Below are 27,694 nucleotides of genomic sequence, written 5' to 3' on the forward strand. Positions count from 1 at the left end.
ACACCGCAGGATTGCTTCAGGCCCTAGTGTGGTTCCGGCACGGCACGCTGAGCCTTTGGTTAATTCCTCTTCCTGGTGGGAAATGAGAGTTAAATTTGCCCGTCCAGACACCCCCAGCTAGTCTCTCATTGGTTCTCCCTATTCCTGTACATTTTCCGCAGAAATTGCAAACTGGGCCAAACAGGAGGTTAAAGGCACTGACTCTCCAAGTGGGGAGAGTGTTAGTAAAGCGTCTGGAGTTTGCACCCGAGTACCAGGGGACGAAAACTGAGACACATTTGAACACGTTTCCCGATCACACGGTGGATCATACTCTGGGTTCCACATGCATGTTTTAGCTGAAGGAAGAATCCCTTAAACCTGGAGAGTTGAGACCCATGGAATGGGTACCATGCAATATGACTTCAAAGGGTCTGCATTTGCTCACCGAACCTCACCAATCCTATCACTGCTGCATTTATGCCGCTGTACACACGCTTGATTGTCTTTCGGAGACATATAAATCCGTAGGTTTTAAGATTATTTCTAGTCAGGTATATTCTTAGGCGTTTAATATGGGGTGTTGAGTCCACTTCGTTGAGCAAGGAGTAGCTCTTGTCTATTACATATTTGGCTTATGGAACTGTATCTGTGCTAATTTCAATCTCTGGTTTCATGCAGCACCCCAACTCACCTTTCCCCTCAAGCAAGCATAAGTTGGTTTTCTACATTTGAGACCCTGTTCTGTTTTGTAATTCAGTTCCTGTGTAGCCAAGTTTACATTCCGTGTAGTAGTGATACCTTATGATGTTTCTTTTTCTGTGTGACTTATTTCACTTAGAATCATCGTACCTGCATCCACTCATTATGCTGCTACGGGCCTGATGACATAGATTTCATTGCTGAGTGATATTGCATTGTACGTAAGTACCACAACTTCTTTATCCATTTTCCGCTTTCTGTGATATTGAACTTGTACCGTAAACGAGGTTCTTGTAAACAGAGCCGGCCCAAACTTTGGGGTGGCTGTGTCTTTTTGATTTTAATTTCCCTAAGATATAGGACCATAAGTGGAAGTGCCCTAGGCTCTGTTGCTTTGTTTTTTAGATGTTTCAGGAAACACCATACACTTCTCCAGAGTGGCTGTTGGCAATTTACATCCCGCCCATCAGCATAACAAGGCTCCCAATTCTCCATGTCCTGTCTTGCCTTTCTGGATTTTACACTTTTTTCAGATGGCCCTTTTGACCGGGGGGCAGTGAGACTTCATTGTAGTGCAGATTTCCTTTGCAAGCTTGCTTGGTTGGCCAAAAAGGGCGTATGCGTTTTTTCCTGAATATATTCAGGAAAAAACGCATACGCACTTTTTGGCCAAGTGCATCATTGTGGACGTTCTGACTCTTTTCCTATGCTTTACATGCAATTCCCGTCTACCTCCTGAAATCGGTTTCCTGCAATTCTGCCCCGCTTTCAAGTCCTCTTGGCAGCCTTACTTCAATATATTTTTGGACGATAGCTGTCATTTATAACTCTGCAGGTTTGTGAATTACAGTGCCCCTGAGCTCGTTTCTTCAACTCGCTTTCTTGTGAGCTGGCCGCAACACCGCAGGATTGCTTCAGGCCCTAGTGTGGTTCCGGCACGGCACGCTGAGCCTTTGGTTAATTCCTCTTCCTGGTGGGAAATGAGAGTTAAATTTGCCCCTCCAGACACCTCCAGCTAGTCTCTCATTGGTTCTCCCTATTCCTGTACATTTTCCGCAGAAATTGCAAACTGGGCCAAACAGGAGTTTAAAGGCACTGACTCTCCAAGTGGGGAGAGTGTTAGTAAAGCGTCTTGAATGTTGCACCCGAGTACCAGGGGACGAAAACTGAGACACATTTGAACACGTTTCCCGATCACACAGTGGATCATACTCTGGGTTCCACATGCATGTTTTAGCTGAAGGAAGAATCCCTTAAACCTGGAGAGTTGAGACCCATGGAATGGGTACCATGCAATATGACTTCAAAGGGTCTGCATTTGCTCACCGAACCTCACCAATCCTATCACTGCTGCGTTTATGCCGCCGTACACACGCTTGATTCTCTTTTGGACACATATAAATCCACAGGTTTTAAGATTCTTACTAGTCAGGTGTATTCTTAGGCGTTTAATATGGGGTGTTGAGTACACTTCGTTTAGCAAGGAGTAGCTCTTGTCTATTACATATTTGGCTTATGGCACGGTATCTGTGCTAATTTCAATCTCTGGTTTCATGCTGCACCCCAACTCACCTTTCCCCTTAAGCAAGCATAAGTTGGTTTTCTACATTTGAGACCCTGTTCTGTTTTGTAATTCAGTTCCTGTGTAGCCAAGTTTACATTCCGTGTAGTACTGATATCTTATGATGTTTCTTTTTCTGTGTGACTTATTTCACTTAGAATCATCGTACCTGCATCCACTCATTATGCTGCGACGGGCCTGATGACATAGATTTCATTGCTGAGTGATATTGCATTGTACGTAAGTACCACAACTTCTTTATCCATTTTTCGCTTTCTGTGATATTGAACTTGTACCGTAAACGAGGTTCTTGTAAACAGAGCCGTCCCAAACTTTGGGGTGGCTGTGTCTGTTTGATTTTCATTTCCCTAAGCTATAGGACCATAAGTGGAAGTGCCCTAGGCTCTGTTGCTTAGTTTTTTAGATGTTTCAGGAAACAGCATACACTTCTCCAGAGTGGCTGTTGGCAAATTACATCCCGCCCATCAGCATAACAAGGCTCCCAGTTCTCCATGGCCTGTCCTGCCTTTCTGGATTTTACACTTTTTTCATATGGCCCTTTTGACCGGGGGGCAGCGAGACTTCATTGTAGTGCAGATTTCCTTTGCAAACTTGCTTGGTTGGCCAAAAAGGGCGTATGCGTTTTTTCCTGAATATATTCAGGAAAAAACGCATACGCCCTTTTTGGCCAAGTGCATCATTGTGGACGTTCTGCCTCTTTTCCTATGCTTTACATGCAATTCCCGTCTACCTCCTGAAATCGGTTTCCTGCAATTCTGCCCCGCTTTCAAGTCCTCTTGGCAGCCTTACTTCAATATATTTTTGGACGATAGCTGTCATTTATAACTCTGCAGGTTTGTGAATTACAGTGCCCCTGAGCTCCTTTCTTCAACTCGCTTTCTTGTGAGCTAGCCACAACACCGCAGGATTGCTTCAGGCCCTAGTGTGGTTCCGGCACGGCACGCTGAGCCTTTGGTTAATTCCTCTTCCTGGTGGGAAATGAGAGTTAAATTTGCCCGTCCAGACACCCCCAGCTAGTCTCTCATTGGTTCTCCCTATTCCTGTACATTTTCCGCAGAAATTGCAAACTGGGCCAAACAGGAGGTTAAAGGCACTGACTCTCCAAGTGGGGAGAGTGTTAGTAAAGCGTCTGGAGTTTGCACCCGAGTACCAGGGGACGAAAACTGAGACACATTTGAACACGTTTCCCGATCACACGGTGGATCATACTCTGGGTTCCACATGCATGTTTTAGCTGAAGGAAGAATCCCTTAAACCTGGAGAGTTGAGACCCATGGAATGGGTACCATGCAATATGACTTCAAAGGGTCTGCATTTGCTCACCGAACCTCACCAATCCTATCACTGCTGCATTTATGCCGCTGTACACACGCTTGATTGTCTTTCGGAGACATATAAATCCGTAGGTTTTAAGATTATTTCTAGTCAGGTATATTCTTAGGCGTTTAATATGGGGTGTTGAGTCCACTTCGTTGAGCAAGGAGTAGCTCTTGTCTATTACATATTTGGCTTATGGAACTGTATCTGTGCTAATTTCAATCTCTGGTTTCATGCATCACCCCAACTCACCTTTCCCCTTAAGCTAGCGTAAGTTGGTTTTCTACATTTGAGACCCTGTTCTGTTTTGAAATTCAGTTCCTGTGTAGCCAAGTTTACATTCCGTGTAGTAGTGATATCTTATGATGTTTCGTTTTCTGTGTGACTTATTTCACTTACAATCATCGTACCTTAATCCACTCATTATGCTGCTACGGGCCTGATGACATAGATTTCATTGCTGAGTGATATTGCATTGTACGTAAGTACCACAACTTCTTTATCCATTTTTCGCTTTCTGTGATATTGAACTTGTACCGTAAACAAGGTTCTTGTAAACAGAGCCGTCCCAAACTTTGGGGTGGCTGTGTCTTTTTGATTTTAATTTCCCTAAGCTATAGGACCATAAGTGGAAGTGCCCTAGGCTCTGTTGCTTTGTTTTTTGGATGTTTCAGGAAACAGCATACACTTCTCCAGAGTGGCTGTTGGCAATTTACATCCCGCCCATCAGCATAACAAGGCTCCCAATTCTCCATGTCCTGTCTTGCCTTTCTGGATTTTACACTTTTTTCAGATGGCCCTTTTGACCGGGGGGCAGTGAGACTTCATTGTAGTGCAGATTTCCTTTGCAAGCTTGCTTGGTTGGCCAAAAACGGCGTATGCGTTTTTTCCTGAATATATTCAGGAAAAAACGCATACGCCCTTTTTGGCCAAGTGCATCATTGTGGACGTTCTGCCTCTTTTCCTATGCTTTACATGCAATTCCCGTCTACCTCCTGAAATCGGTTTCCTGCAATTCTGCCCCGCTTTCAAGTCCTCTTGGCAGCCTTACTTCAATATATTTTTGGACGATAGCTGTCATTTATAACTCTGCAGGTTTGTGAATTACAGTGCCCCTGAGCTCCTTTCTTCAACTCGCTTTCTTGTGAGCTGGCCACAACACCGCAGGATTGCTTCAGGCCCTAGTGTGATTCCGGCATGGCACGCAGAACCTTTGGTTAATTCCTCTTCCTGGTGGGAAATGAGAGTTAAATTTGCCCGTCCAGACACCTCCAGCTAGTCTCTCATTGGTTCTCCCTATTCCTGTACATTTTCCGCAGAAATAGCAATCTGGGCCAAACAGGAGTTTAAAGGCACTGACTCTCCAAGTGGGGAGAGTGTTAGTAAAGCGTCTTGAATGTTGCACCCGAGTACCAGGGAACGAAAACTGAGACACATTTGAACACGTTTCCCGATCACATGGTGGATCATACTCTGGGTTCCACATGCATGTTTTAGCTGAAGGAAGAATCCCTTAAACCTGGAGAGTTGAGACACATGGAATGGGTACCATGCAATATGACTTCAAAGGGTCTGCATTTGCTCACCGAACTTCACCAATCCTATCACTGCTGCGTTTATGCCGCCGTACACACGCTTGATTCTCTTTTGGAGACATATAAATCGGTAGGTTTTAAGATTCTTACTAGTCAGGGATATTCTTAGGCGTTTAATATGGGGTGTTGAGTCCACTTCGTTGAGCAAGGAGTAGCTCTTGTCTATTACATATTTGGCTTATGGAACGGTGTCTGTGCTAATTTCAATCTCTGGTTTCATGCAGCACCCCAACTCACCTTTCCCCTCAAGCAAGCATAAGTTGGTTTTCTACATTTGAGACCCTGTTCTGTTTTGTAATTCAGTTCCTGTGTAGCCAAGTTTACATTCCGTGTAGTAGTGATACCTTATGATGTTTCTTTTTCTGTGTGACTTATTTCACTTAGAATCATCGTACCTGCATCCACTCATTATGCTGCTACGGGCCTGATGACATAGATTTCATTGCTGAGTGATATTGCATTGTACGTAAGTACCACAACTTCTTTATCCATTTTCCGCTTTCTGTGATATTGAACTTGTACCGTAAACGAGGTTCTTGTAAACAGAGCCGGCCCAAACTTTGGGGTGGCTGTGTCTTTTTGATTTTAATTTCCCTAAGATATAGGACCATAAGTGGAAGTGCCCTAGGCTCTGTTGCTTTGTTTTTTAGATGTTTCAGGAAACACCATACACTTCTCCAGAGTGGCTGTTGGCAATTTACATCCCGCCCACCAGCATAACAAGGCTCCCAGTTCTCCATGGCCTGTCCTGCCTTTCTGGATTTTATACTTTTTTCAGATGACCCTTTTGACCGGGGGGCAGTGAGACTTCATTGTAGTGCAGATTTCCTTTGCAAGCTTTCTTGGTTGGCCAAAAAGGGCGTATGCGTTTTTTCCTGAATATATTCAGGAAAAAACGCATACGCCCTTTTTGGCCAAGTGCATCGTTGTGGACGTTCTGCCTCTTTTCCTATGCTTTACATGCAATTCCAGTCTACCTCCTGAAATCGGTTTCGTGCAATTCTGCACGACTTTCAAGTCCTTTTGGCAGCCTTACTTCAATATATTTTTGGATGATAGCTGTCATTTATAACTCTGCAGGTTTGTGAATTACAGTGCCCCTGAGCTCCTTTCTTCAACTCGCTTTCTTGTGAGCTGGCCGCAACACCGCAGGATTGCTTCAGGCCCTAGTGTGGTTCCGGCACGGCACGCTGAGCCTTTGGTTAATTCCTCTTCCTGGTGGGAAATGAGAGTTATATTTGCCCGTCCAGACACCTCCAGCTAGTTTCTCATTGGTTCTCCCTATTCCTGTACATTTTCCGCAGAAATTGCAAACTGGGCCATACAGGAGGTTAAAGGCACTGACTCTCCAAGTGGAGAGAGTGTTAGTAAAGCGTCTGGAGTGTTGCACCCGAGTACCAGGGGACGAAAACTGAGACACATTTGAACACGTTTCCTGATCACACGGTGGATCATACTCTGTGTTCCACATGCATGTTTTAGCTGAAGGAAGAATCCCTTAAACTTGGAGAGTTGAAACCCATGGAATGGGTACCATGCAATATGACTTCAAAGGGTCTGCATTTGCTCACCGAACCTCACCAATCCTATCACTGCTGCGTTTATGCCGCTGTACACACGCTTCATTCTCTTTCGGAGACATATAAATCCATAGTTTTTAAGATTCTTACTAGTCAGGTATATTGTTAGGCGTTTAATATGGGGTGTTGAGTCCAGTTCGTTGAGCAAGGAGTAGCACTTGTCTATTATATATTTGGCTTATGGAACGGTATCTGTGCTAATTTCAATCTCTTGTTGTATGCAGCACCCCAACTCACCTTTCCCCTTAAGCAAGAATAAATTGGTTTTCTACATTTGACACTCTGTTCTGTTTAGTAATTTAGTTCCTGTGTAACCAAGTTTACATTCCGTGTAATAGTGATATCTTATGATGTTTCTTTTTCTGTGTGACTTATTTTTTTATTTTTTTTATTTTTTTATTTTTTTTTTTTTTGGGGTACATGGGCCTCTCACTGTTGTGGTCTTTCCCATTGCGGAGCACAGGCTCCGGACGCGCAGGCTCAGCAGCCATGGCTCACAGGCCCAGCCGCTCCGCGGCATGTGGGATCTTCACGGAGCGGGGCACGAACCCATGTCCTCTGCATCGGCAGGCGGACTCTCAACCACTGCGCCACCAGGTAAGCCCTGTGTGACTTATTTCACTTAGAATCATCGTACCTGAATCCACTCATTATGCTGCTATGGGCCTTATGAAATAGATTTCATTGCTGAGTGATATTGCATTGTACGTATGTACCACAACTTCTTTATCCATTTTTCGCTTTCTGTGATATTGAACTTGTACGGTGAACAAGGTTCTTGTAAACAGAGCCGTCCCAAACTTTGGGGTGGCTGTGTCTTTTTGATTTTAATTTCCCTAAGCTATAGGACCATAAGTGGAAGTGCCCTAGGCTCTGTTGCTTTGTTTTTTGGATGTTTTAGGAAACACCATACACTTCTCCAGAGTGGCTGCTGGCAATTTACGTCCCGCCCATCAGCATAACAAGGCTCCCAGTTCTCCATGGCCTGTCCTGCCTTTCTGGATTTTACACTTTTTTCAGATGGCCCTTTTGACCGGGGGGCAGTGAGACTTCACTGTAGTGCAGATTTCCTTTGCAAGCTTCCTTGGTTGGCCAAAAAGGGCGTATGCGTTTTTTCCTGAATATATTCAGGAAAAAACGCATACGCCCTTTTTGGCCAAGTGCATCATTGTGGACGTTCTGCCTCCTTTCCTATGCTTTAAATGCAATTCCAGTCTACCTCCTGAAATCGGTTTCCTGCAATTCTGCCCCGCTTTCAACTCCTCTTGGCAGCCTTACTTCAATATATTTTTGGAAGATAGCTGTCATTTATAACTCTGCAGGTTTGTGAATTACAGTGCCCCTGAGCTCCTTTCTTCAACTCGCTTTCTTGTGAGCTGGCCGCAACACCGCAGGATTGCTTCAGGCCCTAGTTTGTTTCCGGCACGGCATGCTGAGCCTTTGGTTAATTCCTCTTCCTGGTGGGAAATGAGAGTTAAATTTGCCCGTCCAGACACCTCCAGCTAGTCTCTCATTGGTTCTCCCTATTCCTGTTCATTTTCCAGAGAAATTGCAAACTGGGCCAAACAGGAGGTTAAAGGCACTGACTCTCCAAGTGGGGAGAGTGTTAGTAAAGCGTCTGGAATGTTGCACCCGAGTACCAGGGGATGTAAACTGAGACACATTTGAACACGTTTTCCGATCACACGGTGGATCATACTCTGGGTTCCACATGCATGTTTTAGCTGAAGGAAGAATCCCTTAAACATGGAGAGTTGAGACCCATGGAATGGGTACCATGCAATATGACTTCAAAGGGTCTGCATTTGCTCACTGAACCTCACCAATCCTATCACTGCTGCGTTTATGCCGCTGTACACACGCTTCATTCTCTTTCGGAGACATATAAATCCATAGGTTTTAAGATTCTTACTACTCAGGTATATTCTTAGGCGTTTAATATGAGTTGTTGAGTCCACTTCGTTGAGCAAGGAGTAGCTCTTGTCTATTACATATTTGGCTTATGTAACGGTATCTGTGCTAATTTCAATCTCTGGTTTTATGCAGCACCCCAACTCACCTTTCCACTGAAGCAAGCATAAGTTGGTTTTCTACATTTGACACCCTGTTCTGTTTTGTAATTCAGTTCCTGTGTAGCCAAGTTTACATTCCGTGTAGTAGTGATATCTTATGATGTTTCTTTTTCTGTGTGACTTATTTCACTTAGAATCATCGTACCTGAATCCACTCATTATGCTGCTACGGGCCTGATGACATAGATTTCATTGCTGAGTGATATTGCATTGTACGTAAGTACCACAACTTCTTTATCCATTTTTCGCTTTCTGTGATATTGAACTTGTACGGTGAACAAGGTTCTTGTAAACAGAGCCGTCCCAAACTTTGGGGTGGCTATGCCTTTTTGATTTTAATTTCCCTAAGCTATAGGACCATAAGTGGAATTGCCCTAGGCTCTGTTGCTTTGTTTTTTGGATGTTTCAGGAAACACCATACACTTCTCCAGAGTGGCTGCTGGTAATTTACATCCCGCCCATCAGCATAACAAGGCTCCCAGTTCTCCATGGCCTGTCCTGCCTTTCTGGATTTTACACTTTTTTCAGATGGCCCTTTTGACAGGGGGGCAGTGAGACTTCATTGTAGTGCAGATTTCCTTTGCAAGCTTGCTTGGTTGGCCAAAAAGGGCGTATGCGTTTTTTCCTGAATATATTCAGGAAAAAACGCATACGCCCTTTTTGGCCAAGTGCATCATTGTGGACGTTCTGCCTCTTTTCCTATGCTTTACATGCAATTCCCGTCTACCTCCTGAAATCGGTTTCCTGCAATTCTGCCCCGCTTTCAAGTCCTCTTGGCAGCCTTACTTCAATATATTTTTGGACGATAGCTGTCATTTATAACTCTGCAGGTTTGTGAATTACAGTGCCCCTGAGCTCCTTTCTTCAACTCGCTTTCTTGTGAGCTGGCCGCAACACCGCAGGATTGCTTCAGGCCCTAGTGTGGTTCCGGCACGGCACGCTGAGCCTTTGGTTAATTCCTCTTCCTGGTGGGAAATGAGAGTTAAATTTGCCCGTCCAGACACCCCCAGCTAGTCTCTCATTGGTTCTCCCTATTCCTGTACATTTTCCGCAGAAATTGCAAACTGGGCCAAACAGGAGTTTAAAGGCACTGACTCTCCAAGTGGGGAGAGTGTTAGTAAAGCGTCTTGAATGTTGCACCCGAGTACCAGGGGACGAAAACTGAGACACATTTGAACACGTTTCCCGATCACACGGTGGATCATACTCTGTGTTCCACATGCATGTTTTAGCTGAAGGAAGAATCCCTTAAACCTGGAGAGTTGAGACCCATGGAATGGGTACCATGCAATATGACTTCAAAGGGTCTGCATTTGTTCACCGAACCTCACCAATCCTATCACTGCTGCGTTTATGCCACCGTACACACGCTTGATTCTCTTTCGGAGACATATAAATCCACAGGTTTTAAGATTCTTACTAGTCAGGTGTATTCTTAGGCGTTTAATATGGGGTGTTGAGTACACTTCGTTTAGCAAGGAGTTGCTCTTGTCTATTACATATTTGGCTTATGGCACGGTATCTGTGCTAATTTCAATCTCTGGTTTCATGCAGCACCCCAACTCACCTTTCCCCTTAAGCAAGCATAAGTTGGTTTTCTACATTTGAGACCCTGTTCTGTTTTGTAATTCAGTTCCTGTGTAGCCAAGTTTACATTCCGTGTAGTACTGATATCTTATGATGTTTCTTTTTCTGTGTGACTTATTTCACTTAGAATCATCGTACCTGAATCCACTCATTATGCTGCGACGGGCCTGATGACATAGATTTCATTGCTGAGTGATATTGCATTGTACGTAAGTACCACAACTTCTTTATCCATTTTTCGCTTTCTGTGATATTGAACTTGTACCGTAAACGAGGTTCTTGTAAACAGAGCCGTCCCAAACTTTGGGGTGGCTGTGTCTTTTTGATTTTAATTTCCCTAAGCTATAGGACCATAAGTGGAAGTGCCCTAGGCTCTGTTGCTTTGTTTTTTAGATGTTTCAGGAAACAGCATACACTTCTCCAGAGTGGCTGTTGGCAATTTACATCCCGCCCATCAGCATAACAAGGCTCCCAATTCTCCATGTCCTGTCTTGCCTTTCTGGATTTTACACTTTTTTCAGATGGCCCTTTTGACCGGGGGGCAGTGAGACTTCATTGTAGTGCAGATTTCCTTTGCAAGCTTGCTTGGTTGGCCAAAAAGGGCGTATGCGTTTTTTCCTGAATATATTCAGGAAAAAACGCATACGCCCTTTTTGGCCAAGTGCATCATTGTGGACGTTCTGCCTCTTTTCCTATGCTGTACATGCAATTCACGTCTACCTCCTGAAATCGGTTTCCTGCAATTCTGCCCCGCTTTCAAGTCCTCTTGGCAGCCTTACTTCAATATATTTTTGGACGATAGCTGTCATTTATAACTCTGCAGGTTTGTGAATTACAGTGCCCCTGAGCTCCTTTCTTCAACTCGCTTTCTTGTGAGCTGGCCACAACACCGCAGGATTGCTTCAGGCCCTAGTGTGGTTCCGGCATGGCATGCTGAACCTTTGGTTAATTCCTCTTCCTGGTGGGAAATGAGAGTTAAATTTGCCCGTCCAGACACCTCCAGCTAGTCTCTCATTGGTTCTCCCTATTCCTGTACATTTTCCGCAGAAATTGCAAACTGGGCCAAACAGGCGTTTAAAGGCACTGACTCTCCAAGTGGGGAGAGTGTTAGTAAAGCGTCTGGAGTGTTGCACCCGAGTACCAGGGGACGAAAACTGAGACACATTTGAACACGTTTCCCGATCACACGGTGGATCATACTCTGGGTTCCACATGCATGTTTTAGCTGAAGGAAGAATCCCTTAAACCTGGAGAGTTGAGACCCATGGAATGGGTACCATGCAATATGACTTCAAAGGGTCTGCATTTGCTCACCGAACCTCACCAATCCTATCACTGCTGCGTTTATGCCGCTGTACACACGCTTGATTGTCTTTCGGAGACATATAAATTCGTAGTTTTTAAGATTATTTCTAGTCAGGTGTATTCTTAAGCGTTTAATATGGGGTGTTGAGTCCACTTCGTTGAGCAAGGAGTAGCTCTTGTCTATTACATATTTGGCTTATGGAACGGTATCTGTGCTAATTTCAATCTCTGGTTTCATGCAGCACCCCAACTCACCTTTCCTCTTAAGCAAGCATAAGTTGGTTTTCTACATTTGAGACCCTGTTCTGTTTTGTAATTCAGTTCTTGTGTAGCCAAGTTTACCTTCCGTGTAGTAGTGATATCTTATGATGTTTCTTTTTCTGTGTGACTTATTTCACTTAGAATCATCGTACCTGAATCCACTCATTATGCTGCGATGGGCCTGATGACATAGATTTCATTGCTGAGTGATATTGCATTGTACGTAAGTACCACAACTTCTTTATCCATTTTTCGCTTTCTGTGATATTGAACTTGTACCGTAAACGAGGTTCTTGTAAACAGAGCCGTCCCAAACTTTGGGGTGTCTGTGTCTTTTTGATTTTAATTTCCCTAAGCTATAGGACCATAAGTGGAAGTGCCCTAGGCTCTGTTGCTTTGTTTTTTAGATGTTTCAGGAAACACCATACACTTCTCCAGATTGGCTGTTGGCAATTTACATCCCACCCATCAGCATAACAAAGCTCCCAGTTCTCCATGGCCTGTCCTGCCTTTCTGGATTTTACACTTTTTTCAGATGGCCCTTTTGACCGGGGGGCAGTGAGACTTCATTGTAGTGCAGATTTCCTTTGCAAGCTTGCTTGGTTGGCCAAAAAGGGCGTATGCGTTTTTTCCTGAATATATTCAGGAAAAAACGCATACGCCCTTTTTGGCCAAGTGCATCATTGTGTACGTTCTGCCTCTTTTCCTATGCTTTACATGCAATTCCCGTCTACCTCCTGAAATCGGTTTCCTGCAATTCTGCCCCGCTTTCAAGTCCTCTTGGCAGCCTTACTTCAATATATTTTTGGACGATAGCTGTCATTTATAACTCTGCAGGTTTGTGAATTACAGTGCCCTTGAGCTCCTTTCTTCAACTCGCTTTCTTGTGAGCTGGCCGCAACACCGCAGGATTGCTTCAGGCCCTACTGTGGTTCCGGCACGGCACGCTGAGCCTTTGGTTAATTCCTCTTCCTGGTGGGAAATGAGAGTTAAATTTGCCCGTCCAGACACCCCCAGCTAGTCTCTCATTGGTTCTCCCTATTCCTGTACATTTTCCGCAGAAATTGCAAACTGGGCCAAACAGGAGGTTAAAGGCACTGACTCTCCAAGTGGGGAGAGTGTTAGTAAAGCGTCTGGAGTTTGCACCCGAGTACCAGGGGACGAAAACTGAGACACATTTGAACACGTTTCCCGATCACACGGTGGATCATACTCTGGGTTCCACATGCATGTTTTAGCTGAAGGAAGAATCCCTTAAACCTGGAGAGTTGAGACCCATGGAATGGGTACCATGCAATATGACTTCAAAGGGTCTGCATTTGCTCACCGAACCTCACCAATCCTATCACTGCTGCGTTTATGCCGCTGTACACACGCTTGATTGTCTTTCGGAGACATATAAATCCGTAGGTTTTAAGATTATTTCTAGTCAGGTATATTCTTAGGCGTTTAATATGGGGTGTTGAGTCCACTTCGTTGAGCAAGGAGTAGCTCTTGTCTATTACATATTTGGCTTATGGAACGGTATCTGTGCTAATTTCAATCTCTGGTTTCATGCAGCACCCCAACTCACCTTTCCCCTTAAGCTAGCGTAAGTTGGTTTTCTACATTTGAGACCCTGTTCTGTTTTGTAATTCAGTTCCTGTGTACCCAAGTTTATATTCCGTGTAGTAGTGATATCTTATGATGTTTCTTTTTCTGTGTGACTTATTTCACTTACAATCATCGTACCTTAATCCACTCATTATGCTGCTACGGGCCTGATGACATAGATTTCATTGCTGAGTGATATTGCATTGTACGTAAGTACCACAACTTCTTTATCCATTTTTCGCTTTCTGTGATATTGAACTTGTACCGTAAACAAGGTTCTTGTAAACAGAGCCGGCCCAAACTTTGGGGTGGCTGTGTCTTTTTGATTTTAATTTCCCTAAGCTATAGGACCATAAGTGGAAGTGCCCTAGGCTCTGTTGCTTTGTTTTTTAGATGTTTCAGGAAACAGCATACACTTCTCCAGAGTGGCTGTTGGCAATTTACATCCCGCCCATCAGCATAACAAGGCTCCCAATTCTCCATGTCCTGTCTTGCCTTTCTGGATTTTACACTTTTTTCAGATGGCCCTTTTGACCGGGGGGGCAGTGAGACTTCATTGTAGTGCAGATTTCCTTTGCAAGCTTGCTTGGTTGGCCAAAAAGGGCGTATGCGTTTTTTCCTGAATATATTCAGGAAAAAACGCATACGCCCTTTTTGGCCAAGTGCATCATTGTGGACGTTCTGCCTCTTTTCCTATGCTTTACATGCAATTCCCGTCTACCTCCTGAAATCGGTTTCCTGTAATTCTGCCCCGCTTTCAAGTCCTCTTGGCAGCCTTACTTCAATATATTTTTGGACGATAGCTGTCATTTATAACTCTGCAGGTTTGTGAATTACAGTGCCCCTGAGCTCCTTTCTTCAACTCGCTTTCTTGTGAGCTGGCCACAACACCGCAGGATTGCTTCAGGCCCTAGTGTGGTTCCGGCATGGCATGCTGAACCTTTGGTTAATTTCTCTTCCTGGTGGGAAATGAGAGTTAAATTTGCCCGTCCAGACACCTCCAGCTAGTCTCTCATTGGTTCTCCCTATTCCTGTACATTTTCCGCAGAAATTGCAAACTGGGCCAAACAGGAGTTTAAAGGCACTGACTCTCCAAGTGGGGAGAGTGTTAGTAAAGCGTCTTGAATGTTGCACTCGAGTACCAGGGGACGAAAACTGAGACACATTTGAACACGTTTCCCAATCACACGGTGGATCATACTCTGGGTTCCACATGCATGTTTTAGCTGAAGGAAGAATCCCTTAAACCTGGAGAGTTGAGACCCATGGAATGGGTACCATGCAATATGACTTCAAAGGGTCTGCATTTGCTCACCGAACCTCACCAATCCTATCACTGCTGCGTTTATGCCGCCGTACACACGCTTGATTCTCTTTCGGAGACATATAAATCCACAGGTTTTAAGATTCTTACTAGTCAGGTGTATTCTTAGGCGTTTAATATGGGGTGTTGAGTACACTTCGTTTAGCAAGGAGTAGCTCTTGTCTATTACATATTTGGCTTATGGCACGGTATCTGTGCTAATTTCAATCTCTGGTTTCATGCTGCACCCCAACTCACCTTTCCCCTTTAGCAAGCATAAGTTGGTTTTCTACATTTGAGACACTGTTCTGTTTTGTAATTCAGTTCCTGTGTAGCCAAGTTTACATTCCATGTAGTAGTGATATCTTATGATGTTTCTTTTTCTGTGTGACTTATTTCACTTAGACTCATCATACCTGCATCCACTCATTATGATGCTATGGGCCTGATGACATAGATTTCATTGCTGAGTGATATTGCATTGTACGTAAGTACCACAACTTCTTTATCCATTTTTCGCTTTCTGTGATATTGAACTTGTACCGTAAACGAGGTTCTTGTAAACAGAGCTGTCCCAAACTTTGGGGTGACCGTGTCTTTTTGATTTTAATTTCCCTAAGCTATAGGACCATAAGTGGAAGTGCCCTAGGCTCTGTTGCTTTGTTTTTTAGATGTTTCAGGAAACACCATACACTTCTCCAGAGTGGCTGTTGGCAATTTACATCCCGCCCATCAGCATAACAAGGCTCCCAGTTCTCCATGGCCTGTCCTGCCTTTCTGGATTTTACACTTTTTTCAGATGGCCCTTTTGACCGGGAGGCAGTGAGACTTCATTGTAGTGCAGATTTCCTTTGCAAGCTTGCTTGGTTGGCCAAAATGGGCGTATGCGTTTTTTCCTGAATATATTCAGGAAAAAACGCATACGCCCTTTTTGGCCAAGTGCATCATTGTGGACGTTCTGCCTCTTTTCCTATGCTTTACATGCAATTCCAGTGTACCTCCTGAAATCGATTTCCTGCAATTCTGCCCCGCTTTCAAGTCCTCTTGGCAGCCTTACTTCAATATATTTTTGGACGATAGCTGTCATTTATAACTCTGCAGGTTTGTGAATTACAGTGCCCCTGAGCTCCTTTCTTCAACTCGCTTTCTTGTGAGCTGGCCGCAACACCGCAGGATTGCTTCAGGCCCTAGTGTGGTTCTGGAACGGCATGCTGAGCCTTTGGTTAATTCCTCTTTCTGGTGGGAAATGAGAGTTAAATTTGCCCGTCCAGACACCTCCAGCTAGTTTCTCATTGGTTCTCCCTATTCCTGTACATTTTCCGCAGAAATTGCAAACTGGGCCATACAGGAGGTTAAAGGCACTGACTCTCCAAGTGGGGAGAGTGTTAGTAAAGCGTCTGGAGTGTTGCACCCGAGTACCAGGGGACGAAAACTGAGACACATTTGAACACGTTTCCCGATCACACGGTGGATCATACTCTGGGTTCCACATGCATGTTTTAGCTGAAGGAAGAATCCCTTAAACCTGGAGAGTTGAGACCCATGGAATGGGTACCATGCAATATGACTTCAAAGGGTCTGCATTTGCTCACCGAACCTCACCAATCCTATCACTGCTGCGTTTATGCCGCTGTACACACGCTTGATTGTCTTTCGGAGACATATAAATTCGTAGTTTTTAAGATTATTTCTAGTCAGGTGTATTCTTAAGCGTTTAATATGGGGTGTTGAGTCCACTTCGTTGAGCAAGGAGTAGCTCTTGTCTATTACATATTTGGCTTATGGAACGGTATCTGTGCTAATTTCAATCTCTGGTTTCATGCAGCACCCCAACTCACCTTTCCTCTTAAGCAAGCATAAGTTGGTTTTCTACATTTGAGACCCTGTTCTGTTTTGTAATTCAGTTCTTGTGTAGCCAAGTTTACCTTCCGTGTAGTAGTGATATCTTATGATGTTTCTTTTTCTGTGTGACTTATTTCACTTAGAATCATCGTACCTGAATCCACTCATTATGCTGCGACGGGCCTGATGACATAGATTTCATTGCTGAGTGATATTGCATTGTACGTAAGTACCACAACTTCTTTATCCATTTTTCGCTTTCTGTGATATTGAACTTGTACCGTAAACGAGGTTCTTGTAAACAGAGCCGTCCCAAACTTTGGGGTGTCTGTGTCTTTTTGATTTTAATTTCCCTAAGCTATAGGACCATAAGTGGAAGTGCCCTAGGCTCTGTTGCTTTGTTTTTTAGATGTTTCAGGAAACACCATACACTTCTCCAGATTGGCTGTTGGCAATTTACATCCCACCCATCAGCATAACAAAGCTCCCAGTTCTCCATGGCCTGTCCTGCCTTTCTGGATTTTACACTTTTTTCAGATGGCCCTTTTGACCGGGGGGCAGTGAGACTTCATTGTAGTGCAGATTTCCTTTGCAAGCTTGCTTGGTTGGCCAAAAAGGGCGTATGCGTTTTTTCCTGAATATATTCAGGAAAAAACGCATACGCCCTTTTTGGCCAAGTGCATCATTGTGTACGTTCTGCCTCTTTTCCTATGCTTTACATGCAATTCCCGTCTACCTCCTGAAATCGGTTTCCTGCAATTCTGCCCCGCTTTCAAGTCCTCTTGGCAGCCTTACTTCAATATATTTTTGGACGATAGCTGTCATTTATAACTCTGCAGGTTTGTGAATTACAGTGCCCTTGAGCTCCTTTCTTCAACTCGCTTTCTTGTGAGCTGGCCGCAACACCGCAGGATTGCTTCAGGCCCTACTGTGGTTCCGGCACGGCACGCTGAGCCTTTGGTTAATTCCTCTTCCTGGTGGGAAATGAGAGTTAAATTTGCCCGTCCAGACACCCCCAGCTAGTCTCTCATTGGTTCTCCCTATTCCTGTACATTTTCCGCAGAAATTGCAAACTGGGCCAAACAGGAGGTTAAAGGCACTGACTCTCCAAGTGGGGAGAGTGTTAGTAAAGCGTCTGGAGTTTGCACCCGAGTACCAGGGGACGAAAACTGAGACACATTTGAACACGTTTCCCGATCACACGGTGGATCATACTCTGGGTTCCACATGCATGTTTTAGCTGAAGGAAGAATCCCTTAAACCTGGAGAGTTGAGACCCATGGAATGGGTACCATGCAATATGACTTCAAAGGGTCTGCATTTGCTCACCGAACCTCACCAATCCTATCACTGCTGCGTTTATGCCGCTGTACACACGCTTGATTGTCTTTCGGAGACATATAAATCCGTAGGTTTTAAGATTATTTCTAGTCAGGTATATTCTTAGGCGTTTAATATGGGGTGTTGAGTCCACTTCGTTGAGCAAGGAGTAGCTCTTGTCTATTACATATTTGGCTTATGGAACGGTATCTGTGCTAATTTCAATCTCTGGTTTCATGCAGCACCCCAACTCACCTTTCCCCTTAAGCTAGCGTAAGTTGGTTTTCTACATTTGAGACCCTGTTCTGTTTTGTAATTCAGTTCCTGTGTACCCAAGTTTATATTCCGTGTAGTAGTGATATCTTATGATGTTTCTTTTTCTGTGTGACTTATTTCACTTACAATCATCGTACCTTAATCCACTCATTATGCTGCTACGGGCCTGATGACATAGATTTCATTGCTGAGTGATATTGCATTGTACGTAAGTACCACAACTTCTTTATCCATTTTTCGCTTTCTGTGATATTGAACTTGTACCGTAAACAAGGTTCTTGTAAACAGAGCCGGCCCAAACTTTGGGGTGGCTGTGTCTTTTTGATTTTAATTTCCCTAAGCTATAGGACCATAAGTGGAAGTGCCCTAGGCTCTGTTGCTTTGTTTTTTAGATGTTTCAGGAAACAGCATACACTTCTCCAGAGTGGCTGTTGGCAATTTACATCCCGCCCATCAGCATAACAAGGCTCCCAATTCTCCATGTCCTGTCTTGCCTTTCTGGATTTTACACTTTTTTCAGATGGCCCTTTTGACCGGGGGGCAGTGAGACTTCATTGTAGTGCAGATTTCCTTTGCAAGCTTGCTTGGTTGGCCAAAAAGGGCGTATGCGTTTTTTCCTGAATATATTCAGGAAAAAACGCATACGCCCTTTTTGGCCAAGTGCATCATTGTGGACGTTCTGCCTCTTTTCCTATGCTTTACATGCAATTCCCGTCTACCTCCTGAAATCGGTTTCCTGTAATTCTGCCCCGCTTTCAAGTCCTCTTGGCAGCCTTACTTCAATATATTTTTGGACGATAGCTGTCATTTATAACTCTGCAGGTTTGTGAATTACAGTGCCCCTGAGCTCCTTTCTTCAACTCGCTTTCTTGTGAGCTGGCCACAACACCGCAGGATTGCTTCAGGCCCTAGTGTGGTTCCGGCATGGCATGCTGAACCTTTGGTTAATTTCTCTTCCTGGTGGGAAATGAGAGTTAAATTTGCCCGTCCAGACACCTCCAGCTAGTCTCTCATTGGTTCTCCCTATTCCTGTACATTTTCCGCAGAAATTGCAAACTGGGCCAAACAGGAGTTTAAAGGCACTGACTCTCCAAGTGGGGAGAGTGTTAGTAAAGCGTCTTGAATGTTGCACTCGAGTACCAGGGGACGAAAACTGAGACACATTTGAACACGTTTCCCAATCACACGGTGGATCATACTCTGGGTTCCACATGCATGTTTTAGCTGAAGGAAGAATCCCTTAAACCTGGAGAGTTGAGACCCATGGAATGGGTACCATGCAATATGACTTCAAAGGGTCTGCATTTGCTCACCGAACCTCACCAATCCTATCACTGCTGCGTTTATGCCGCCGTACACACGCTTGATTCTCTTTCGGAGACATATAAATCCACAGGTTTTAAGATTCTTACTAGTCAGGTGTATTCTTAGGCGTTTAATATGGGGTGTTGAGTACACTTCGTTTAGCAAGGAGTAGCTCTTGTCTATTACATATTTGGCTTATGGCACGGTATCTGTGCTAATTTCAATCTCTGGTTTCATGCTGCACCCCAACTCACCTTTCCCCTTTAGCAAGCATAAGTTGGTTTTCTACATTTGAGACACTGTTCTGTTTTGTAATTCAGTTCCTGTGTAGCCAAGTTTACATTCCATGTAGTAGTGATATCTTATGATGTTTCTTTTTCTGTGTGACTTATTTCACTTAGACTCATCATACCTGCATCCACTCATTATGATGCTATGGGCCTGATGACATAGATTTCATTGCTGAGTGATATTGCATTGTACGTAAGTACCACAACTTCTTTATCCATTTTTCGCTTTCTGTGATATTGAACTTGTACCGTAAACGAGGTTCTTGTAAACAGAGCTGTCCCAAACTTTGGGGTGACCGTGTCTTTTTGATTTTAATTTCCCTAAGCTATAGGACCATAAGTGGAAGTGCCCTAGGCTCTGTTGCTTTGTTTTTTAGATGTTTCAGGAAACACCATACACTTCTCCAGAGTGGCTGTTGGCAATTTACATCCCGCCCATCAGCATAACAAGGCTCCCAGTTCTCCATGGCCTGTCCTGCCTTTCTGGATTTTACACTTTTTTCAGATGGCCCTTTTGACCGGGAGGCAGTGAGACTTCATTGTAGTGCAGATTTCCTTTGCAAGCTTGCTTGGTTGGCCAAAATGGGCGTATGCGTTTTTTCCTGAATATATTCAGGAAAAAACGCATACGCCCTTTTTGGCCAAGTGCATCATTGTGGACGTTCTGCCTCTTTTCCTATGCTTTACATGCAATTCCAGTGTACCTCCTGAAATCGATTTCCTGCAATTCTGCCCCGCTTTCAAGTCCTCTTGGCAGCCTTACTTCAATATATTTTTGGACGATAGCTGTCATTTATAACTCTGCAGGTTTGTGAATTACAGTGCCCCTGAGCTCCTTTCTTCAACTCGCTTTCTTGTGAGCTGGCCGCAACACCGCAGGATTGCTTCAGGCCCTAGTGTGGTTCCGGCACGGCACGCTGAGCCTTTGATTAATTCCTCTTCCTGGTGGGAAATGAGAGTTAAATTTGCCCGTCCAGACACCCCCAGCTAGTCTCTCATTGGTTCTCCCTATTCCTGTACATTTTCCGCAGAAATTGCAAACTGGGCCAAACAGGAGGTTAAAGGCACTGACTCTCCAAGTGGGGAGAGTGTTAGTAAAGCGTCTGGAGTTTGCACCCGAGTACCAGGGGACGAAAACTGAGACACATTTGAACACGTTTCCCGATCACATGGTGGATCATACTCTGGGTTCCACATGCATGTTTTAGCTGAAGGAAGAATCCCTTAAACCTGGAGAGTTGAGACCCATGGAATGGGTACCATGCAATATGACTTCAAAGGGTCTGCATTTGCTCACCGAACCTCACCAATCCTATCACTGCTGCGTTTATGCCGCTGTACACATGCTTGATTGTCTTTCGGAGACATATAAATTCGTAGTTTTTAAGATTATTTCTAGTCAGGTGTATTCTTAAGCGTTAAATATGGGGTGTTGAGTCCACTTCGTTGAGCAAGGAGTAGCTCTTGTCTATTACATATTTGGCTTATGGAACGGTATCTGTGCTAATTTCAATCTCTGGTTTCATGCAGCACCCCAACTCACCTTTCCTCTTAAGCAAGCATAAGTTGGTTTTCTACATTTGAGACCCTGTTCTGTTTTGTAATTCAGTTCTTGTGTAGCCAAGTTTACCTTCCGTGTAGTAGTGATATCTTATGATGTTTCTTTTTCTGTGTGACTTATTTCACTTAGAATCATCGTACCTGAATCCACTCATTATGCTGCGACGGGCCTGATGACATAGATTTCATTGCTGAGTGATATTGCATTGTACGTAAGTACCACAACTTCTTTATCCATTTTTCGCTTTCTGTGATATTGAACTTGTACCGTAAACGAGGTTCTTGTAAACAGAGCCGTCCCAAACTTTGGGGTGGCTGTGTCTTTTTGATTTTAATTTCCCTAAACTATAGGACCATAAGTGGAAGTGCCCTAGGCTCTGTTGCTTTGTTTTTTAGATGTTTCAGGAAACACCATACACTTCTCCAGATTGGCTGTTGGCAATTTACATCCCGCCCATCAGCATAACAAAGCTCCCTGTTCTCCATGGCCTGTCCTGCCTTTCTGGATTTTACACTTTTTTCAGATGGCCCTTTTGACCGGGGGGCAGTGAGACTTCATTGTAGTGCAGATTTCCTTTGCAAGCTTGCTTGGTTGGCGAAAAAGGGCGTATGCGTTTTTTCCTGATTCAGGAAAAAACGCATACGCCCTTTTTGGCCAAGTGCATCATTGTGTACGTTCTGCCTCTTTTCCTATGCTTTACATGCAATTCCCGTCTACCTCCTGAAATCGGTTTCCTGCAATTCTGCCCCGCTTTCAAGTCCTCTTGGCAGCCTTACTTCAATATATTTTTGGACGATAGCTGTCATTTATAACTCTGCAGGTTTGTGAATTACAGTGCCCCTGAGCTCCTTTCTTCAACTCGCTTTCTTGTGAGCTGGCCGCAACACCGCAGGATTGCTTCAGGCCCTAGTGTGTTTCCGGCACGGCACGCTGAGCCTTTGGTTAATTCCTCTTCCTGGTGGGAAATGAGAGTTAAATTTGCCCGTCCAGACACCCCCAGCTAGTCTCTCATTGGTTCTCCCTATTCCTGTACATTTTCCGCAGAAATTGCAAACTGGGCCAAACAGGAGGTTAAAGGCACTGACTCTCCAAGTGGGGAGAGTGTTAGTAAAGCGTCTGGAGTTTGCACCCGAGTACCAGGGGACGAAAACTGAGACACATTTGAACACGTTTCCCGATCACACGGTGGATCATACTCTGGGTTCCACATGCATGTTTTAGCTGAAGGAAGAATCCCTTAAACCTGGAGAGTTGAGACCCATGGAATGGGTACCATGCAATATGACTTCAAAGGGTCTGCATTTGCTCACCGAACCTCACCAATCCTATCACTGCTGCGTTTATGCCGCTGTACACACGCTTGATTGTCTTTCGGAGACATATAAATCCGTAGGTTTTAAGATTATTTCTAGTCAGGTATATTCTTAGGCGTTTAATATGGGGTGTTGAGTCCACTTCGTTGAGCAAGGAGTAGCTCTTGTCTATTACATATTTGGCTTATGGAACGGTATCTGTGCTAATTTCAATCTCTGGTTTCATGCAGCACCCCAAGTCACCTTTCCCCTTAAGCTAGCGTAAGTTGGTTTTCTACATTTGAGACCCTGTTCTGTTTTGTAAGTCAGTTCCTGTGTAGCCAAGTTTACATTCCGTGTAGTAGTGATATCTTATGATGTTTCTTTTTCTGTGTGACTTATTTCACTTACAATCATCGTACCTTAATCCACTCATTATGCTGCTACGGGCCTGATGACATAGATTTCATTGCTGAGTGATATTGCATTGTACGTAAGTACCACAACTTCTTTATCCATTTTTCGCTTTCTGTGATATTGAACTTGTACCGTAAACGAGGTTCTTGTAAACAGAGCCGTCCCAAACTTTGGGGTGGCTGTGTCTTTTTGATTTTAATTTCCCTAAGCTATAGGACCATAAGTGGAAGTGCCCTAGGCTCTGTTGCTTTGTTTTTTAGATGTTTCAGGAAACAGCATACACTTCTCCAGAGTGGCTGTTGGCAATTTACATCCCGCCCATCAGCATAACAAGGCTCCCAATTCTCCATGTCCTGTCTTGCCTTTCTGGATTTTACACTTTTTTCAGATGGCCCTTTTGACCGGGGGGCAGTGAGACTTCATTGTAGTGCAGATTTCCTTTGCAAGCTTGCTTGGTTGGCCAAAAAGGGCGTATGCGTTTTTTCCTGAATATATTCAGGAAAAAACGCATACGCCCTTTTTGGCCAAGTGCATCATTGTGGACGTTCTGCCTCTTTTCCTATGCTTTACATGCAATTCCCGTCTACCTCCTGAAATCGGTTTCCTGCAATTCTGCCCCGCTTTCAAGTCCTCTTGGCAGCCTTACTTCAATATATTTTTGGACGATAGCTGTCATTTATAACTCTGCAGGTTTGTGAATTACAGTGCCCCTGAGCTCCCTTCTTCAACTCGCTTTCTTGTGAGCTGGCCACAACACCGCAGGATTGCTTCAGGCCCTAGTGTGGTTCCGGCATGGCATGCTGAACCTTTGGTTAATTCCTCTTCCTGGTGGGAAATGAGAGTTAAATTTGCCCGTCCAGACACCTCCAGCTAGTCTCTCATTGGTTCTCCCTATTCCTGTACATTTTCCGCAGAAATTGCAAACTGGGCCATACAGGAGGTTAAAGGCACTGACTCTCCAAGTGGGGAGAGTGTTAGTAAAGCGTCTGGAGTGTTGCACCCGAGTACCAGGGGACGAAAACTGAGACACATTTGAACACGTTTCCCGATCACACGGTGGATCATACTCTGGGTTCCACATGCATGTTTTAGCTGAAGGAAGAATCCCTTAAACCTGGAGAGTTGAGACCCATGGAATGGGTACCATGCAATATGACTTCAAAGAGTCTGCATTTGCTCACCGAACCTCACCAATCCTATCACTGCTGCGTTTATGCCGCTGTACACACGCTTGATTGTCTTTCGGAGACATATAAATTCGTAGTTTTTAAGATTATTTCTAGTCAGGTGTATTCTTAAGCGTTTAATATGGGGTGTTGAGTCCACTTCATTGAGCAAGGAGTAGCTCTTGTCTATTACATATTTGGCTTATGGAACGGTATCTGTGCTAATTTCAATCTCTGGTTTCATGCAGCACCCCAACTCACCTTTCCTCTTAAGCAAGCATAAGTTGGTTTTCTACATTTGAGACCCTGTTCTGTTTTGTAATTCAGTTCATGTGTAGCCAAGTTTACCTTCCGTGTAGTAGTGATATCTTATGATGTTTCTTTTTCTGTGTGACTTATTTCACTTACAATCATCGTACCTTAATCCACTCATTATGCTGCTACGGGCCTGATGACATAGATTTCATTGCTGAGTGATATTGCATTGTACGTAAGTACCACAACTTCTTTATCCATTTTTCGCTTTCTGTGATATTGAACTTGTACCGTAAACAAGGTTCTTGTAAACAGAGCCGGCCCAAACTTTGGGGTGGCTGTGTCTTTTTGATTTTAATTTCCCTAAGCTATAGGACCATAAGTGGAAGTGCCCTAGGCTCTGTTGCTTTGTTTTTTAGATGTTTCAGGAAACAGCATACACTTCTCCAGAGTGGCTGTTGGCAATTTACATCCCGCCCATCAGCATAACAAGGCTCCCAATTCTCCATGTCCTGTCTTGCCTTTCTGGATTTTACACTTTTTTCAGATGGCCCTTTTGACCGGGGGGGCAGTGAGACTTCATTGTAGTGCAGATTTCCTTTGCAAGCTTGCTTGGTTGGCCAAAAAGGGCGTATGCGTTTTTTCCTGAATATATTCAGGAAAAAACGCATACGCCCTTTTTGGCCAAGTGCATCATTGTGGACGTTCTGCCTCTTTTCCTATGCTTTACATGCAATTCCCGTCTACCTCCTGAAATCGGTTTCCTGTAATTCTGCCCCGCTTTCAAGTCCTCTTGGCAGCCTTACTTCAATATATTTTTGGACGATAGCTGTCATTTATAACTCTGCAGGTTTGTGAATTACAGTGCCCCTGAGCTCCTTTCTTCAACTCGCTTTCTTGTGAGCTGGCCACAACACCGCTGGATTGCTTCAGGCCCTAGTGTGGTTCCGGCATGGCATGCTGAACCTTTGGTTAATTTCTCTTCCTGGTGGGAAATGAGAGTTAAATTTGCCCGTCCAGACACCTCCAGCTAGTCTCTCATTGGTTCTCCCTATTCCTGTACATTTTCCGCAGAAATTGCAAACTGGGCCAAACAGGAGTTTAAAGGCACTGACTCTCCAAGTGGGGAGAGTGTTAGTAAAGCGTCTTGAATGTTGCACTCGAGTACCAGGGGACGAAAACTGAGACACATTTGAACACGTTTCCCAATCACACGGTGGATCATACTCTGGGTTCCACATGCATGTTTTAGCTGAAGGAAGAATCCCTTAAACCTGGAGAGTTGAGACCCATGGAATGGGTACCATGCAATATGACTTCAAAGGGTCTGCATTTGCTCACCGAACCTCACCAATCCTATCACTGCTGCGTTTATGCCGCCGTACACACGGTTGATTCTCTTTCGGAGACATATAAATCCACAGGTTTTAAGATTCTTACTAGTCAGGTGTATTCTTAGGCGTTTAATATGGGGTGTTGAGTACACTTCGTTTAGCAAGGAGTAGCTCTTGTCTATTACATATTTGGCTTATGGCACGGTATCTGTGCTAATTTCAATCTCTGGTTTCATGCTGCACCCCAACTCACCTTTCCCCTTTAGCAAGCATAAGTTGGTTTTCTACATTTGAGACCCTGTTCTGTTTTGTAATTCAGTTCTTGTGTAGCCAAGTTTACCTTCCGTGTAGTAGTGATATCTTATGATGTTTCTTTTTCTGTGTGACTTATTTCACTTAGAATCATCGTACCTGAATCCACTCATTATGCTGCGACGGGCCTGATGACATAGATTTCATTGCTGAGTGATATTGCATTGTACGTAAGTACCACAACTTCTTTATCCATTTTTCGCTTTCTGTGATATTGAACTTGTACCGTAAACGAGGTTCTTGTAAACAGAGCCGTCCCAAACTTTGGGGTGTCTGTGTCTTTTTGATTTTAATTTCCCTAAGCTATAGGACCATAAGTGGAAGTGCCCTAGGCTCTGTTGCTTTGTTTTTTAGATGTTTCAGGAAACACCATACACTTCTCCAGGTTGGCTGTTGGCAATTTACATCCCACCCATCAGCATAACAAAGCTCCCAGTTCTCCATGGCCTGTCCTGCCTTTCTGGATTTTACACTTTTTTCAGATGGCCCTTTTGACCGGGGGGCAGTGAGACTTCATTGTAGTGCAGATTTCCTTTGCAAGCTTGCTTGGTTGGCCAAAAAGGGCGTATGCGTTTTTTCCTGAATATATTCAGGAAAAAACGCATACGCCCTTTTTGGCCAAGTGCATCATTGTGGACGTTCTGCCTCTTTTCCTATGCTTTACATGCAATTCCCGTCTACCTCCTGAAATCGGTTTCCTGCAATTCTGCCCCGCTTTCAAGTCCTCTTGGCAGCCTTACTTCAATATATTTTTGGACGATAGCTGTCATTTATAACTCTGCAGGTTTGTGAATTACAGTGCCCTTGAGCTCCTTTCTTCAACTCGCTTTCTTGTGAGCTGGCCGCAACACCGCAGGATTGCTTCAGGCCCTAGTGTGGTTCCGGCACGGCACGCTGAGCCTTTGGTTAATTCCTCTTCCTGGTGGGAAATGAGAGTTAAATTTGCCCGTCCAGACACCCCCAGCTAGTCTCTCATTGGTTCTCCCTATTCCTGTACATTTTCCGCAGAAATTGCAAACTGGGCCAAACAGGAGGTTAAAGGCACTGACTCTCCAAGTGGGGAGAGTGTTAGTAAAGCGTCTGGAGTTTGCACCCGAGTACCAGGGGACGAAAACTGAGACACATTTGAACACGTTTCCCGATCACACGGTGGATCATACTCTGGGTTCCACATGCATGTTTTAGCTGAAGGAAGAATCCCTTAAACCTGGAGAGTTGAGACCCATGGAATGGGTACCATGCAATATGACTTCAAAGGGTCTGCATTTGCTCACCGAACCTCACCAATCCTATCACTGCTGCGTTTATGCCGCTGTACACACGCTTGATTCTCTTTCGGAGACATATAAATCCGTAGGTTTTAAGATTATTTCTAGTCAGGTATATTCTTAGGCGTTTAATATGGGGTGTTGAGTCCACTTCGTTGAGCAAGGAGTAGCTCTTGTCTA

This window comes from Leucopleurus acutus (genome assembly GCF_964270905.1).
Source record: "Leucopleurus acutus genome assembly, chromosome: 1".
Taxonomy (NCBI): Eukaryota; Metazoa; Chordata; class Mammalia; order Artiodactyla; family Delphinidae; genus Leucopleurus; species Leucopleurus acutus.